At 37.1% G+C, this 19,557-nt stretch overlaps 1 protein-coding gene across 7 annotated transcripts in view; it reads right to left on the bottom strand.

Moving 5' to 3' along the window:
• The window catches only part of BCAS3 (BCAS3 microtubule associated cell migration factor), a 562,723-nt gene that overhangs the window by 344,684 nt on the left and 198,482 nt on the right, over positions 1-19,557 (bottom strand). The window lies entirely within an intron of this gene.

Here is a 19,557-nt window from a genome sequence, read left to right as displayed (position 1 = left end):
ACATCGACTAAATGAAATAATTTTCCACCATATAAAACAATCATCTAACAGTGCATTAAAAAAAGGGAATCTAGACAAGGTAAAAGTATGGTAGACTAAAGATAACATTTTTTTTGCCCATCCTCCTCTTTTTTAGCTGAGGAAGACTGGCCCTGGGCTAACATCGTGCCCATCTTCCTCCACTTTATGTGGGACATCGCCACAGCATGGCTTGCCAAGCAGTGTGTCGGCGCGCACCCGGGATCCGAACTGGTGAACCCAGGGCCACTGCAGCAGAGCCCGCACACTTAACCGCTTGCGCCACTGGGCCAGCCCCTAAAGATAAGATATTTGAGCGCGATTTAACATGAAAAATGTATATATATGTGTGTATACATATATATGGATACGAGGCACATTAGCTACCATAACAACATGAGCTAAGTAAAACTCCTCAAGCACTCAGAGAAGAAACCTTTCCAATATACTAGATCTTCAAATAAGACTAAACTCAGATTAAAATCTTGACTAATATTCCAGAAACACTCCACAAACAAAAGTGATAAGTATTCATCAAAGTACAAGTCTGTAAAGGAGCCTGGAACCTTTGAAATAAAAAATTTATATCAAGATGAGACACATCATTGCTAGATACTGCTAGACAAAAATTATCCATACATGAATAAACCCAAAATTCAACCACATGCCTGCCGATTTCAATTACTGTGACATAACCAAAAGACATTAATGTTATAATTAAAGAATCTCCTTAAGGCTGACAAATTTAACTCCCAGGGATTCTAGAATTACGAATAAAAAGTCATTCTACAAGTGTTTTACCCCTGTACTCTGCCTACAATAACTTTCAGCAAAACAGACCTATAGAAAAGCAAGAGAAAGAGAAAGGGCAGGACAAAGAAATGTGTAAATAGCAGAAGCAAGAGAAAACCAACTCAGGACCAGATGAATTTAATATCATAATATCAAATGCATTAACACATGCCAGAATCAAATATGTAAAGAAAAACATCTCAAGGCTTATTGAGAAATTTATGTTCCATCCACAGTGGAACTAAACCATGTTATCTAAAACTTTTTTCCAAAACACTTATAATCAAGACCACTTCCTGGTCTGTCAATGAAAAGGAGTTTCCGTCTTTCATTTTAAGACTACTTCTGATATGAGGTGGTGCTAACAATCAGTATCAAGGCAGGAAGACAGAATTCCACCTAAATGCTTACTTAGAAAACTGCTATTAGAGAAGTGATTCTGCTCTGTGACCTTGAAGACACATCAGGATACACAAATGAGCAGAGAACAGTTGCTAAAGATATTAGCTGTCAAGAGAGTAGAGAAAGTTTAATCCTTTAAATGACATTACAGAGGATAACAAGTCGCCTACCCACAAAATACAAAACGATATAACTGTTGGTATTATCAAACAAATTGGGTGGTTTTTCATACATTATTTAAAAAAAGAAAGACCTTACATAATGGCAAACTAGTAATAAAAAAAATATGACATCATCTGCATGATTTGGGGGCCTCAATTTTGGAATGATATTTCTAGTTAATATTTTCGCATCACGAAACAGGAGAGCTAGATGGGAGCTGTATCTCTGATTTAGCTCCACAGTACTAAATATCATGGCAAATAACATTTACCATGTACAGATCAGGCAACTGTTATAAACAGAAGTTAAACAAGTACAGGCACCAAACAAGCACTATCCAAACCTACTCTCAAATTTAGGGAGCAAACATATTTAGATAATTTTTTTAAAAACATTGACTATTCACTATCCTGAACTCAGAAACTGACCAATCCAATCAGATTTGGACAGCAAGGGATACACTGTGTGGCTCCAAGGTAGCATTTCAAAATGCTATTAACTGAAGCAGAGAATAAATACGGACATGAGACAAGCGCAGGTTTCTTTTACAACAGGGTTCGGCAAAGATTTTCTGTAAAGGGTCAGATAATAACATTTTAGGCTTTGAAGGAAAAGAAGCAAAACCAAGGACACCATGCAGGTACTTATAGCAACACGAAAGAAAACAAATTTTGACAAAATTTTTACTGAATATAACTTTTTTGTAAGATAGGTCTACTAATGAGAAGAATGGAATCCTTTTATACAGAAGCAATATTTTGCTTATTTGGGGTTCTAAGCTAGTATTAGTATCATCAAATAGATTCCAATCTCATCTATAAAAACAATTCTTAACTCATGAGATGTACAAAAACAGACAGAAGGCCATATATGGCCCATGAACCCGTTTGCTGACCTGTTTTGTACCACCATCATGGTGGTAAATGTATTCTTGTGGGAGCATCATGGACCTCAAAGCACAAAGAACCTCAGAAATCTAAAGTCAAAGTCAAAAGCAAGGTAAGACCCTCAGGTCAGTAAGTATTATTCCTATAGTTTACAAGATACTCCAGCGTACAGAGAGGGAAAACTGTACAGAAAGCCTTCCTATAAGAGAAAGCAATACAAGATAGGAGTTAGGAACATGAGACCAATGAGATTAAGGTTCTTTTCTAAATTCAATAGCAAGGAGATATTTTGTTTTGTCTTCAAGGTGAATATAGCCGTTTCAATTCAATAATAACACATAATTATTGGATAAAATCATTTTAGTTAAAAAAAATTCACACACACATACTCACATAAATCCCACAACCCAGAGACAACTATTTCTTATTATCTTGGAACACATTCTTCCAGATATCTCTTAAGGCATAAGTGGATATGTATTTATGTATATATTTATGTGTATATATGTATTCACATAAATACAAATACAGATACATATACACATGTGCATGCACACACATATATAATTTTACATTGGATGAGTAACCAACTTGAAACGTAAAATAATCTTTAAAATTTAATATTATAAAAGGTAGTGAAAACACACGGAAATAGCACTACAGATATAAAGCTTTTACATGTCATTATAGGCTTTACCTAGAGGTAACATCATAGTAAATATATCTACCACTTACTAGCTACATGGCCATGGAAAAGTTAGTTAACAACTCTGTGCCTTCTGGTTCTTCATTTGCAAAATGGGAATAATAATGCAAATCTCATAGGATTTAAGGTTTAATGAATGAACATGTAAAGCACTTAGAACAGTGCCTAGCACATAATAAGCACTGAAAAAGATGTTTGCTATTATTATCATAATTACCATAAAAATATACCTACCCCTACTCTGTCCGAATGTCTCTGTTTCACTACTACCAATCTAGACAATCACTATCATCCCTCCACCAGGTTATTACACTAGACTCTTAACTGGACTCTTAATTGAGACCACCTACAAGCAACAAAAGACAAAGCAGATAAAATTCGTTTCTTAAATTTTATTTATTTATTTTTCCCCCCCAAAGCCCCAGTAGATAGTTGTATGTCACAGCTGCACATCCTTCTAGTTGCTGTATGTGGAACGTGGCCTCAGCATGGCTGGAGAAGCGGTGCGTCAGTGTGCACCCGGAATCCGAACCCGGGCTGCCAGCAGCAGAGCGCGCACACTTAACCGCTAAGCCATGGGGCCAGCCCAATAAAGCAGATAAATTGTACTTCTTCAAAATTAAAAGCTGTGCATCAAAAAAGTAAAAAGACAACTCACAGAATGTGAGAAAATATTTGCAAATAATATGTCTGATAAAGGTCCAGCATCTAGAATATATAAAGAAGTCTTTCAACTCAACAACATAAAGACAAATAATCCAATTAAAAATAAGCAAAGGATTTGAATAGACATTTTTCCAAAGAAGACATACAAATGGCCACTAAGCACATGAAAAGATGCTCAATGTCATTAGTCATTAGGGAAATGCAAATAAAAGCCACAATGAGATACCATTTCATACGGAAAAGAATGGCTATAAATAAAAAGACAAATAAAATCACAAGTGTTGATGAAGATGTGGAGAAATTGAAACCATCATACATTGCCTGGGGGAATGTAAATGGTGTAGCCACTTAGAAAATTCCTCTGAAAGTTCAACGTAGATTTACCATATAACTCAGCAGTTTCATTCTTAGATACCCAAGAGAACTGAGAACATACGTTCAAACAAAAACCTGTACACTAATGTTCACAGAAATATTCTTTAGAGCTCAAAAGTGGAAACCACCCAAATGCCTTTCAACTACTGAATGGACAAACTGTGGTATATCCATACAAGGGACTATTATTCAGCCATAAAAAGGAATAAAGTTCTGATACATGTTACAACATGAATGAACTTTGAAAACATTATGCAAAATGAAAGAAGTTAGACAGAAAGGCTACATATTATATGATTCCATTTACATGAAATGTACAGAATAAGCAAATCCATAGAGACAGAAAATAGATTAGCAATTGCCAAGGGCCAGGAGGAAGGGAATGGAGGGCTGCTAACGGGTACCAGGTTTCTTTTTGGGGTGATAAAAATGTTCTGGAACAAGACAGTAGTGATCTATGTATAACTCTGCGACTATACTAAAAACCAATAAATTGTACACTTTAAAAGGGTGAACTTTATGTATGTGAATTATGTTTCAATAAAGCTGTTACAAAAAAAAAATGAAAGGACTAACTAGCTAGTTTGTTGAAAGGCAAATTCTATGCTTCTTTTTATAGTTTGTGGTTTCATTTAACTGCCCCTCAGTTCTTAGAGATGTCTCTGTTTTCCTACGCTCCAAGGAAGACAAGCAGCTGCTAGGAAGCCTAAGCTAGCATTTTATCTGTGCCCATCTTGGATCACTTCACATCTGGGGTTGGATTAAACAAATGACTTCAATATAATGTGAGTAAAAGATGTAACCAGATGGTCTTATTAAGTTTCCCTCCATTCAGCATAAAAGAGTGGCATAAAAAGATAGAAAAAAAATCAAGCCAAGAGTATCTAATTTAGTCTGGGAATCCCCATTAGGACATTCGTTCTTATCAATTTAGAGCTTTCAAATACACAAATGTTAGAATTCTTAACTAACAAGATACAAAGTACACAGTGCTTAATTAAATGTTCTGCAAATTTATATTAGGTTTATAATTTATTCTTTAAATAGTTTCTGTATTATTTGGTATATTTATAACATCTCACATTTGTTTTTTATTGTAATGATGTAAAATTTGGCTATCAGAAATCAATTAGGCCTATAGAAAGCTAATATATTTGTTCCTTAAGACATACTGTAGCAGGGCTGGCCTCGTGGCTTAGCGGTTAAGTGTGCGCGCTCCGCTGGGCCCGGGTTCGGATCCCGGGCGCGCACCGACGCACCGCTTCTCCGGCCATGCTAAGGCCACGTCCCACATACAGCAACTAGAAGGATGTGCAGCTATGACATACAACTATCTACTGGGGCTTTGGGGGGAAAACAAATAAATAAATAAAATTATAAAAAAAAAAAAACATACTGTAGCTATAGTTCAGTAATTCTAATTTATACAAATATTTTTTCAGCAATCTGAATTATCCATTTTTAAATATTTCATTGAGTTAATAACCCAAAACAATAATATTTGGGGCAACTAAAATCTAATATGGCTGACATACACTCACATGGAACAATTATGTCCAACACTGTATGAAAACCAAAAAAAAACCCCAAACCCCAAATGTATATTTAATTCACAAAACAGGTTGAATTCAAATAACATATAAAATGAGTATTTTGAGCACTAGAATGAAGTGTTACTACATTTAAATATCTAAGATATAAAAATCAGCATCTTATAAGGCTCCAAATTTGTGCCGCAAATTCACCCCAATAACCCAATTAACTAGCTACAGTGATAAAAAAAATTTAGGGTTATTTTAACATCCTAAATTTAAAGCAGAGATTCTCAAACTTTAGTGTGACAAGAAGCACTTAGATGATTTGTAAGAAATGCAGATCCTTTGGTCCTACCTTCAGAATTATGATTCAATAGGTACTGGGAAGTAGAGGAGATATGACCAAGAAATCTGCAGTTTTAGAATGCTCAGAAAATGACTCTGATACTGACCTAAAGTCTGTAACACAGAGTTAGAAAATAAAGTGACGAGAAATGGTAGTCCCCCTAACCTCATACCAAACCTTAGAAATAATATAAAAGATACCTAAAAAAAAATAAAGTAATAGCAATGATTGCCTATGGCATGAGTGGGGCAGAAGACTGACTGAAAAGGGCAGGAGGAAACTTTCTGGGATGATGAAAAGGTTCTTTATCTTGATTGTGGTGATAGTTATATAGATGTAACTAGTGGATGGCAAATTGAACACCCATCTCCAACCTTCACTCCCTCACCTGACACCACTACAGATGTTTCATGTGTGCTTGCCTAGCCTCTCTCACAGCAAGTGTTGACATATTTATGATCAGTCAGACAAAAGCAGGATGCGATTGCAGGATTCTGGGAAAGTACCCACTTTCCTGATAAAAGGAATTAACATCACTGATGCTGCCCTTACTCCCCATCTTACTGCCTTGGATTCAGAAATGATGCCCATGGGAGTGGCAACTATAAAGCAATCATGAGAGAAAGAGCAAAAAAGTCACAAAGACATCGTTGAGCAATTGTTCCAAAACCAGCGCAGCCTTCTTGTAACATGAGAAAAATAAATCCTGATTTTTTAAAACCATTGTTAAATGTGATTTTGTTTCTGTAGCCAAACACATGTCTAGTGATTCAAATACCAAGTCCGCTTTCCAACTCTCTTAAAAAAAAAGAGTTGGGGCCGGCCCAGTGGCATAGCAGTTAAGTTCGAGCATTCCACTTCTGCGCCCGGGGTTTGCGGGTTTGGATCCCGGGCACAGACCGACACACCACTTGTCAAGCCATGCTGTGGCAGCATCCCATATAAAGTAGAGGAAGATGGGCATGGATGTTAGCCCAGGGCTAATCTTCCTCAACAAAAAGGAGGATTGGCAACAGATGTTAGCTCAGGGCTAATCTTACAAAAAAAAAAAAAAGAAAAGAAAAAAGAAAAGAAAAGAAAAAAGCAGAGAGTACTTGGATAAAAAGTCTCAAATCTGAGAGTACTATACTTTGAGAAGCTTGTAAGAATGGCAATCAAAGCCATAAAGACAAGTCCCATAGAGCAAAACTAACGAGCCAAGGTCCAAGCCATCAGATGAGGTTCTGTTTAATAAAAACTTACAGGAAAATATAAAAAAAGAAGCTATTTGCATAATAATTAATATACAAGTTCTAGAGACATTCTCAATGCAACACTTCAATAATTTTTATCCTTCAAAATTGATAAATATACTTTCACTAAAAATGCTGTAACTGACTATCCTAACAAGGTTAATGGCAATACAAGTTTGCTTGGGAAGAAGTTACTTAGAATGGAAACGTGGTAAAGATGGATACTCCATGCATATTCTTTATCCCATCTCCCTACTCCCTCCCCCTATTAATTCTTCATATTCATTTATTTATTAAATAAATATTTATGGAAAGCCTATGACATATTTTGCACTCCTCTAGGTGCCAGAAATTTGAAAATGAGCTAAAATAAGCAGCATGCAATTATCATCTGAACCAACAACTACACTCTTGGTCATCTACGCCAGAGAAATGAAAACTACGTTCACATAACATATTCATAATAGCCTCCAACTGTAAATAATCCAGGTGAATGTTTAAATCAACTGTGGGAGCTAGGTCCACTTATAAAAGGGCAACATGAGAGAACTGTTCAGTATCTTGACAGTGGTGGTGGATACACACACAAACCTACACGTGATTAAATTGTATAGACCTAAACATACACACATACACACACACACACACACACACACACAGACACAATCTGGGAAAGATCAGTGGTGGATTGTATCAAGGTCAATATTCCATTTGCGATATGCTGTTGTTTTACAAAACGTTACCACTGGGATAAACTGGGTAAAGTGTACAGGGGATCTCTCGGTACCATTTCTTACAAGTGCATATGAATCTACAATTATCAATAAAAATCGGAACTAAAAAAAAAGGGAATGTGACCCCTTGCAAACACCACAGAGCCAGCAGTGCTAATGTAGCTGGCTCCTGCAGTAGCCTGAACTTGAGTGGAGACGAGGATGACGGGTGGCCAAAAATGCCAAGGACTGCAGGGTGAAACGTTGCAATGTTGGGAGTGGGGACAGAAAGAAAGGGGCTGTTGTGCCTGGACACTAGCAAGTAGCACCACTGCTCTTGGGGAAATAAGTGGCACCAACACTAGGGAACCAACACTGGGCAAAGCGAGAAAAAAGCCCAACACTCCTGGCTGCCCCCGTGGTATCTGCAGGCTAGCTTCCCCTGCCACCAAGATAGGGGATAATGTGATCGCCTGGGAGTTGTCACTGGAACAACTGACATGCACATTAAACACATTAGTCCATGTTCTCATGTAGGAGTAAATAATTCACGTCCTCATAGAGGGAAAAATACTCTGGAATGGAGTGAAAACAAAGTTCACAGTAGAGAAAAGAAGCGAAGTGATCTTGTGGGCATACTATTGTTGTAGCTTCTGTTGAATGTATAACTGGTATTAATGGCTTAATTGATTGTACTTACATGCTTTTAAGTGTCAGAGGGTATCTTCTGCCACGTAGACAGAGGTGATAGTGGGACAAGTGCACAACAGCCTATCTACTAGGCTTCTGGTTCCTTTCCATGTTATAAAATAGAAACAACAGAATCCCAGTAGGAAAAAGTTTAGGTAAAGACTTAATGGCTGCTGAAGTACTCAAAGGTGTTATCCCAGTACAACATCGCCACCTGCCTGATCCAGCAACCAAGTACACTCCCTTTTTTAGACACAGCTACTCACCTGCTACTAAGTTCTTGTAACTGAACAACTGACCTATGGAGGCCTTGTGATTTCTCAGACCCACAAGGGGATGGGTCAACTCAATTTGATGATGAACATGGTGGGTAGAGCCTGGGGCTTGCTAGTCAAATGGAAACGGTATGTTCCAGGATATGTTCCAGCCTGGCCCTAGCAGCATCTTGTTTTCACAGTTACTTTATCACCTATTCCACTGCCTGAAGCAATGCCACTGGCTCAAGAGGCCCTTGATTCACAGAGCTTCCTTTAAATGCCTGACTCACTGATGGCTTGGCTAAGATGAAAGGTGATGGTGTCCCCTGGCCCAAGGCAGCTGTAGAACCCTAACAAAAACCCTGTAGGGACAAATGTAAGGACCAATTAGCACAGCAGGATAATGGAAAGCTGTCACCTCTGCTTTAATTGATGAGTCATTATAACTGTGTGCCAAACATGCCCATTCGTTTATGTATTGTCTATGGATATATTTATGCTACAATGGCAGAGGTGATATAGAGAACATACAGAATACAGAGTTTAAAATATTTATTACCTGGCCCTTTATGGAAAAAGTTTGCTGACCCCTGCTTTAGACAATACTCCTAAGGACTGAAAATGTTACATTTATAACAACGCTTGGGAAGTTGCCAATGGCCTGGCCAAGGTCTGGTTTGCCATAAGGAAGACTACATACTGGCAGATTGCAGGTGCCTCTGTAAGGGCCATGAGCAGCACAAACAAATCGTGGTTGGTAACGGAACAATATGAGCCACTCATGCCCAAGGTAAGATTTCCTGTGCTGATGAAAGTGACTGGAATCAAGCTACTGATCAGGCCTGCACTGCCCAGTGATTTCCATCTAAATCTATCAATAATAAATGTTCATCTGGGGTTTAAGTCCCATCAGTTATCCACTATTTCATATCCATCGAATGTGTGGATCCACTCGTATATACGACGTCATAATTGAAAAGCATAAATATACTACAGGCGTTGGGGTTAGCTGTTTAACCATTAGGACAATGTAGTTGATAGGGCTGCTCAGAGACTTGTCTTTTTTTCCCCTATTTGTTCTATCAAATGTTGAGAAAGTGTTGTTAAACTCAGTTTTAGGTGCATACACATTTAAACCTTCCTGATAATTTGGCTCTTGAACATTATGAAATATCTCTGTTAATAGGCTTTCTCTTAACCTCTATTTTACTTGATATTAACACAGCCAAATTTTCAATAGTCTTATATTTATTATTTACATATCTTTTAACATGCTTTTACTATCATATTAATGTCTCTATATTCAAAGTGAATCTCTAATAGGCAATTTCTTCTTTTAGATTGGAGTTCTTTTGATTGGAATACATTGATATTTAATATAATTATTTACATGGTTAAATTTTGGTGTACCATTTAATATTTGTTTTCTGTTTATCCTCTCTGTTGCTCATGCTTCTACTTGTTCTTTTCTGCCTACTTTTGAATTAACTGAACATTTTTTTAGAATTTCATTGTAAGTGAAGTATTGCCTTCTTAGGTATAACATGTTGAACCTTGAAATAGTATAGCTCCATACACCTGCTCCCACCCCAGCACCACTGGTCCGTGATGCTATAGTTATCATATGCATTACATGTACACACAATATAAGCCCCAGAAAATAACATTAAAATTTCTTATATATAAATATTATAATTTTAACATTCCTATATATTATAAACAAATTAGGAAAAGGGAAAAAATCATCGTCTCTAATAAGAAATTTACCATTGTCTCCAATATTTCATTACTTCCAAAAGATCCACATTTGCTTTGGTGTCATTTCCCTTTAGCACGATTTCTAGTGTGCAGGCTCTATTGCTTGCTGCTTCATTCTTTAATGATACTATTGCTGGATGGGGAGTTTTTAATCATTAGTGTCTTTTTCTTTCAGTCCTTTTTTTTTTTTTTTGGTGAAGAAGATCAGCTCTGAGCTAACATCCACTCCAATCCTCCTCTTTTTGCTGAGGAAGACTGGCCCTGGGCTAACATCCATGCCCATCTTCCTCTACTTTATATGGGACGCTGCCACAGCATGGCCTGACAAGCGGTGCATCGGTGAGCGCCAGGGATCCGAACCCGGGCCACCAGCAGCGGAGCGCGCGCACTTAACCACTACGCCACAGGGCAGGCCCCTCTTTCAATCCTTTAAACATGTTATTCCACTGCCCTCTGACTTCCATGGTTTCTGAGGAAAAGTCAATACTTTGTTGAAATGTTATTTCCCTGTATGTAATATGATATTTTCCTCTGGTTACTTTCAAGATTTGCTCTTTACTTTGATTTTCAGAAAGTTGACTATGATGTTCTTAAACTTTGGTTTTGCCGTATTCGAACGTATTTGTTGTTTGCTTGTCTTTTTGAAGATTTAAATTTATGTCTTTCAACAAATTTGGGAGGTTTTCTATCTTTATTTTTTCTGTTTTTTTCTGCCTCCTTCTCTCTTCTCCTTCTACACAGATGGAGAGGAATTTTGTCCCAGGATGGATCATATGCAGAGTCTCAATCGTACTTGATTTGATGAGATTGGACCTTTTGGGCTGATGATATTTTACAGAGATTTAGAGTTAGAGTTGCTGCTGTAATGGATTGAGACTCTTAGGGATGTTGGTATGGGTAAATGTAATTTGCACGTGGGATGATCTTGAATTTGAGGGGCCTGAGGGTGGACTGTAGCAAGGTAAATAGTGGCTCAAAAAAAAGACGTATCCAGATCCTAATCCCTGAACCTGCATTTAGTACATTACAGACCCAAAGAGCAACTATTATCTTATATGACTGCATATGTGATTAATTTATGGATCTTGAGAATTTATCCTGGATTATCAGTGTTGGTACTAAATGCATGTATACTTTATATAATAGAGAGAAGAGGAGAAGACACAGAAAAGAAGAGGAGGAAATGAGACCACAGAGGCAGAGACTGGAGTGATGTGGCCATAAGGCAAGGAATGCTGACAGTCGCCAGAAGCTGGAAAAGGCAAAGAACAAATTCTTCCTTAAAGGATCTAGAGGGAGAGTGGCCTTGCCGACACCTTGATGTTGGACTTTTGTCTTTCAGAACTGTGAGAGAATAAATTTCCATTATTTTAAGCCCCCAAGTTCATGGTCATTTGTTATGACAACCACAGTAAAGAAATAAGCAGTAAATCTGGACATCATCCAGAATAATGTGAATTTTATGTCATGGACTGCCCAGGACTGAGGTTGCTGGGTGGTATGGGAAGTGTATATTAAGATTTTAAAAAACTGCCAAATTGTTTTCCAGAGTGACTGTACAATTTTACCCTCCCAATAGCAATGTATGAGATCCAGTTCCTCCACTCCCTGACTTTTGCGAGTTCCTTAAAAGGTGTTGCAGGGCCGGCCCGGTGGCTTAGCGATTAAGTGCTCACGCTCCGTACTGGCGGCCCGGGTTCAGATCCCGGGCGTGCACCAACGCACCACTTCTCCGGCCATGCTGAGGCGGCGTCCCATATACAGCAACTAGAAGGGTGTGCAACTATGACATACAACTATCTACTGGGGTTTTGGGGAAGAAAAAAAGGAGGAGGATTGGCAATAGATGCTTGCTCAGAGCCAGTCTTCCTCAGCAAAAAGAGGAGGATTAGCACGCATGTTAGCTCAGGGCTGATCTCCCTCACAGACACACAAAAAAAACGTGTTGCAGATACAAGACAACTTGTGCCTTGTCATTCTATTAACAGTGTTTTTCAAAGAGCAGATGTGTTTTATTTTAATGAACTCTAATTTGTCAATTTTTCTTTAATGGACTTTGCTATTAGCATCACACCTAAGAAATCTGTGTCTAACCCAAGTCACAAAGAGTTTCTCCTACGTTTTCTTCTTAAGCTTTATAATTGTAGGTATTAATTTAAATCTATGATCCAATTTGAGTTAATTTTTGAATATGGGAAGTATGGATTGACGGTTGTTTTTTTTTTTGCACATAAATACCCAACTGGTCCATCACCATTGTTGAAAAGACTAACCTTTCTCCATTTTTCACCTTTGTCAAAAATCAATTGTCCAGGGCCGGCCCCATGGCATAGCGGTTAAGTACATGCACTCCGCTGCTGGCGGCCCGGGTTCGGATCCTGGGTGTGCACCGATGCACTGCTTGTCAGGCCATGCTGTGGTGGTATCCCATATAAAGTGGAGGAAGATGGGCACAGATATTAGCCCAGGGCCAGTCTTCCTCAGCAAAAGGGAGGATTGGCATGGATGTTAGCTCAGGGCTGATTTTCCTCACACACACACACAAAAAAATTCAATTGTCCATACGTATGGTAATGTTGCTGGATTCTCTACTGATTACGTAGCTTTAATAAGTCTTGATATCAGGTAGTGATATCCCTACAACTTTTGTTTTTCTTTTTCAGTGTTATTTTGCCCATTATAAGTTCTATGTATTTCCATGTGAATTTTAGAATTAGTTTGTCGATTTCTACCAAAAAAAAAATACTGCTGGGATTTTGAGATTGCATTGAATATACAGATCAACTTGGAGAGAAATATATCCTAACAATATTAAGTATTCCAGGCCAAGAACAGGGTTTAACTCTCCATTTATTAGGTCTTTACTCTCAGCAATGTTTTTATAGTTTTCAGAGTATAGGTCTTGCACATGGTACAGTCACTATTTTTCACTTTTAATTCATTTTTTAAAAATTATCAATTACCTATTGTTTGTTACCAGTATATAGTATCCTGAAACCTTGTTAAAAATCACTTATTAGTTCTAACTTTTTGTAGAATCCATTAGATTTTATACATAGACAATCATGTCATCTTTAAATAAATATTGTTTTATTTCTTTCTTTCTGGTATGATGGCGGTTCTTTCCGTAGTCTCAGATTTCCTCTACAGATCACAGGAGGGTCTCTCTTTGCACCTTTCATCTCGCTGGCACTCTGTCCTGAGAACTCTATGACTTTCATGTCCCTGTACTCTTAGCAATAGCTCATCAACAAAGGGAGGCTACCAGGCTCCACTTAGGTTCCCTCTTCCTGCACCATGGGCTAGAAACTCTTTCAAGGCAGTAAGCTGGGGTAATCATAGGGCTCTTCTCATTTGTTTCCCATCTCTCAAGGAACACCATCCTTCACGGCCTAATGTACAGCGTTTAGAAAACCACTGTTTGTTCTTTAGTTGTTGCAGGTAGGAGGGTAAATCCAGTCCCTATATAGCGGCTAAAAGTGGAGATCCTAACACTGACTCTTTACTTGTCATTTACTAAGCCAGGTATTTTACTAAGCATTTTACATTTATTATTTCTGATACTTCCTGAAATAAACCCTATGAAGTAAGTATTGGCCCCATTTTACAGATGACTAAATTGAATCTTAAGAAAAGCAGATAACTGGTCCAGGATTATATAATTACTAAGCAGCATCCAAGTATATATGGAGGCTGAGGAGATGGGGAATGGGGAGTGACTGCTAATGGGTAAAGACTTTATTTTAAGGGTTATGAAAATGTTCTGAAAGTAGATACTGGTGATGGTTGCATAACCGTGTGAATATACTAAAAAATCATTGCGTTATACATTTAAAAAATGAATTTTTGTGTGTGTGTGAGGAAGATCAGCCCGGTGCTAACATCTGCCAATCCTCCTCCTTTTTTGCTGAGGAAGATTGGCCCTGTGCTAACATCCGTGCCCATCTTCCTCCACTTTATATGGGATGCTGCCACAGCATGGCTTGCCAAACAGTGCGTCAGTGCGCGCCCGGGATCTGAACCGGTGAACCCCGGGCCGCCGCAGCTGAGCACGTGCACTTAACCTCTTGCACCACCGGGCCGGCCCAAAAATGAATTTTATATTATGAGAATTGTATCTCAACAAAGCTGAAGTTTTTTGGGGAAAAAATTGACAAAAATCATGACCAGAGGGTTATGCATAGGGTTGCCAAGTTTAGCAAATAAAAATATTGAAAGTCTAGTAAAATTCGAACTTTGGTATAAGCATAAGTGGGCAGTATTTGGGACATACTCATATCAAAATTACTTGTTTTTAGCTGAACTGACCATCAAATACTATCAATTTATAATATTAAATAGCTAGGTTCTTTCCCCCTTGTGAATTAAACATACTATTCATACCATTTTGCAGCACTGCTCTCACAAGGTGAGATAGCCCTGAGCTAACATCCATGCCAATCTCCTCTTTTTGCTGAGGAAGACTGGCCCTGAGCTAACATCCATGCCGATCTTCCTCCACTTTATGTGGGATGCCGCCACAGCATGGCCTGACAAGCAGTGCGCCAGTGCACGCCCGGGATCCGAACCCGGGCCGCCAGCAGCGGATCACGCACACTTAACCGCTACGCCACGGGGTCGGCCCCTCCAATCTACTAAATTACAGGATATGACATAGAACAAAATAACATTAATAATTTCTATTTGGTTTTCCTACCTGTTAAATAGGAATAGCACTGGCAGTAGCAAACATTTGCACCCACAAACATTTGTCCATGTTCAAGGCACTGTTGTAAGGATGAGATACCAAGAAGCTTAAACATGATCTCTATTTCCAGGTTGGATGTATAGGTAAATTAAATGACAAATAATGTTAGTGGGGGCTGGCACAGGGGTGTAGCAGTTAAGTTCATGCGATCCGCTGCCACAGCCCTGGATTTGTGGGTTTGGATCCTGGGCACAGACCTACACACCACTCATCAAGCCATGCTGTGGTGGCATCCTACATGAAAAATAGAGGAAGACTGGCACATATGTTAGCTCAGGGTGAATCTTCCTTATCAAAAAAAAATTAATAATAATGCTAATGCAAAAGAAATGTCAAAAATAGATGCAAGTAAAAATAAAAAGGCATAAGTGTTTAAAATATTCAAATTCTAGGAGGATACAGCTGAGGTAGAGCATAGCAGTGACTAGTGAGGGCAGGACCGGGATTATAAAACCAGAGTTAAGAAATAAAATGTGCCCAGCAGCACACTGAAATATTAAATCTTTACCTAAAATGCTATCTAATTGAAAATTTCCATACAAAAGAAACAAAACCAAATGGTAACTAAACATAAGAGTAAGCAAGTCAGTTGTGCTGGAAAGTAAGGATATTGTCAGAGAATAATAGAGATATGTCAAAAGGACACAGAGGTCAAGTTAATAGGCTCAAACTGGCCAAACCTGGGATATTTTGAGCATTAAAATAATTACTGAATGAATATAACCCACTGAGTAAAATAGGAACCTATTAAACCAAATGATATGTAAATAAAAGAAGTAATACAAAGTTTGATGAGGAATGGGATATTTACATAGTTTAAAATGACTTCTCTTAACCTGCTATCTACCCAGGGCACAGCACAAGAGGCAGCAGATTGAAATGCCCATCTTCCAGTCTTCCCCTGAGAGAAGTAGATGTGTATACTGTAAAAGCTGATGCCCAAGGGATCAGCTTCCAATCAGCCTGCATCTAGGTGCTGACTGAGATCCACATCACATTAAGAAAATGAAGGATAAAAATTATATGATCATACCAATAGATGCAGTAAAAGAATTTGAAAAAATTCAACATCCATTCATGATAAAAACTCTCAACAAAGTGGGTATAGATGGACTGCACCACAACATAATAAAGGCCATATATGACAACCCACACCTAACATCATACTCAATGGCGAAAAGTTAAAAGCTTTTCCTCTAAGAACAGGAACAAGACAAAGATGCCCACTCTCACCTCTTTTATTAAACATAGTACTAGAAGTCCTAGCCAGAGCAATTAGGCAAGAAAATGAAATAAAAGACACCCAAATTGGAAAGGAAGAAGTCAAACTGTCTCTATTTGAAGATCACATGATTTTATATACAGAAAACCTTAAAGGCACCACCAAAAAACTGTTAGAACTAATAAATGAACTCAGTAAAGCTGCAGGATACAAAATCAAAGTTACAAAAATCAGTTGTGTTTCTATACAATAATAATGAAAATCAGAAAGAGAAATTAAGAAAACAATCCCATTTACAGCTGCATCAAAAAGAATAAAATACCTAAGAAAATTTAACCAAGGAGGTGAAAGACCCATGCACTCAAAACTGTAAGACATTGAGAAAGAAATTGAAGATACAAATAAAGGGAAAGATTATCTCATGCTCCTGAATTGGAAGAATTAATATTGTTAAAATGTCCCTACTGTCTAAAACAATCTACAGTGTTAATGCAATCCCTATCAAAATTCCAATGGCATTTTTCACAGAAATAGAACAAACAATCCTAAAATTTACGTGGAACCACAAAAGACCTTGAATAGCCAAAACAATCTTGAGAAAGAAGAATAAAGTTGGAGGCATCATGCTTCCTAATTTCAAACTATATTACAAAGCTACAGTAATCAAAAGAGTATAGTATTGGCATAAAAAACAGATGCTAGAAATAAAGCAAAACAAGAAAGTAGAACGTATTATTAACAAAGAAAAGACTACAGCTATCACTACTACAGTTACATATTGTTTGAGAGTTCCTAGTCAATACAATAAGAAACAAACAAAACTGAAAAAAGTAAAAATTTTCATGATTTTCAGAACATATGTTCTACTTACAAAATCCAAGAAAATTGACTGAAAAACTATTTCATCTTACAATAGAGTCTAGCAAAGCAGGAAGATACAAATTTGATAGAAAACAATCAATGTTTTTGTCATACCACAGCAATAACTAATTTTAAAACGTAATAATTCCTAGACGAAAAATTTACATATTGTAAAGCTGTCAATTCTAACTGTATTAAAATATAATTTCAATGCAATACAAATAAAAACCTCCAAAAGATTCTTTATATAACTTAAAAGGGTCACTCTAAAATGCTTCTCAATGAGAAAATGCCCAAGATTAGCTGGGAAAGTTTTTGAAAATGAACAATAAATTATGCTATAAAGCTAAAGTAAGTAAAACAGCATAATGTTGGTGAAAGGTATTGTTTTATTTTTACTTTCTATTAGAGAAATTTCTGAACATACACAAAGTATAGAGATTGCTATAATGAACCAACACCATCGACATCACCCTGCTTCAATAATGATTAACACGTTGCAAATCTCGTTAAATCTATCTCTTTGTTTGTTTGTTTTGTTTCGCCAGAATATTTAAAAGCAAATTAGAGATACCTTACTGTTTCACCCGCAGCTACTTCAGTATGACTTCAGGATATGTGCCTAATAGATAAAGACTTCAAAAAAAAAATAACCACAACACAATTACAGACCCAGCAAAATCAACTGATTAATACCAGTTCAGGTCAATTTTCTCTAACTGTCTCAAAAATGTCTCTTTATTCTTTGTTTAAATCAAGCTTCAAAAAAAGTTCACACATTACATTTACTTGATGTGTCTCTTAAGATTCTCATAATCAACATAACCATCCCCCTATTTTCAGCGTCATTTATTTGTTCTTTATCTAACCAACACTCCTGTACTGCTAAATATTTTAAAGCAAATTCCATACATCTGTAAATACTTTTGTATGTATCACAAAAAAATGACATTAAATTCTTTAATAATATCTACCCAGCCAAATGTTCTAATCTCACCATTGGTATGAAAAATATGCTTTTATACTTGATTTGTATGAAACAGGATTCAAACTAGGTCCACATTTTCTACTTAGATATTATTCTCTTAAATTAATTTTAACCCACGCCACATACCCACTTTTATTTTCCCATTACAATTACTTATTGTAAAAAGCAGGTCACATTTATAATGAAGAACTTCCCACACTTGAGAGTTGGCTAGTTGCATTCTCATGGTATTAACTTGTCCCTCTAACTCTGTATTTTGTTTAAAGTGTCACTATTATCTAGGGGCTGAATTAGACTCAGGTTTAATTTACAGGGCTGGGCAGAAGTATTTCCTACATGATGTTGTATACATCCTATTGCATCATATTGGGAAGCACTCACTGGGACCTCTGATTGTCCCACTTTGTAATGCTAAAACGAAACACAGATGATTATTGCCTGGGTCCACTGTTTCATTAGGGATAGCAATTCTAACTTTTGTTTTAATTGAGGTATAATTGACATACAACATTATATTAGTTTCAGGTGTACAACATAATGATTCGATATCATATATACTGCAAACTGAGCACCACAATAAGTCTAAATTCTAAAATTTTTTATAGGGGAATTCCAATAAAGAAAAGCTTTCCCTCATCAACTACTTGGTTATCTTATTAAATTGATACAACAAAGGCTGGGTAAATGCTGGATACTTTCCTTTTAATTATTAATTTTCAGAATAATATTAGTAAACAACCTACAGTAATGCCCAATGCTTCCTTTTTAATATCATTATATACTTATGGGTTTCTATATATTTAAGATGTTTCATTCTATTACAGAAATTTTTAATGGAAACTTATGATAAACAACATTTTAGACTATTGGGAAAGGATAGATTAGTCAATAAATGGTGTTGGGTCAATGAGCTCTCTCTCAGAATAAAGTATATACAGAGCTTAACCACAGGCTCTGGGAAACAAAAGAGTATTGGGGATTTTAGGCAATTAAGATAATATCTCAGTATCTACCAAGTCATATTAAGAATATTAAATACATGTAAAGCATTTAGCATGGTGCCTAACACAAATGCTCAGTAAGTTATATACATGGATATGTGTGTGTGTGTGTGTGTGTGTGTGATCATGCACTCATGCATGTACTTGCAGTGATGTGCTGGTAAATGTTAAACACTGGCTCCTTAAGGAAAAAAATAGC

This window comes from Ceratotherium simum, chromosome 16 (assembly GCF_057802395.1).
Source record: "Ceratotherium simum simum isolate JZ-2026a chromosome 16, ASM5780239v1, whole genome shotgun sequence".
Lineage (NCBI taxonomy): Eukaryota > Metazoa > Chordata > Mammalia > Perissodactyla > Rhinocerotidae > Ceratotherium > Ceratotherium simum.
This window is presented reverse-complemented; position numbering and strand designations above follow the sequence as displayed.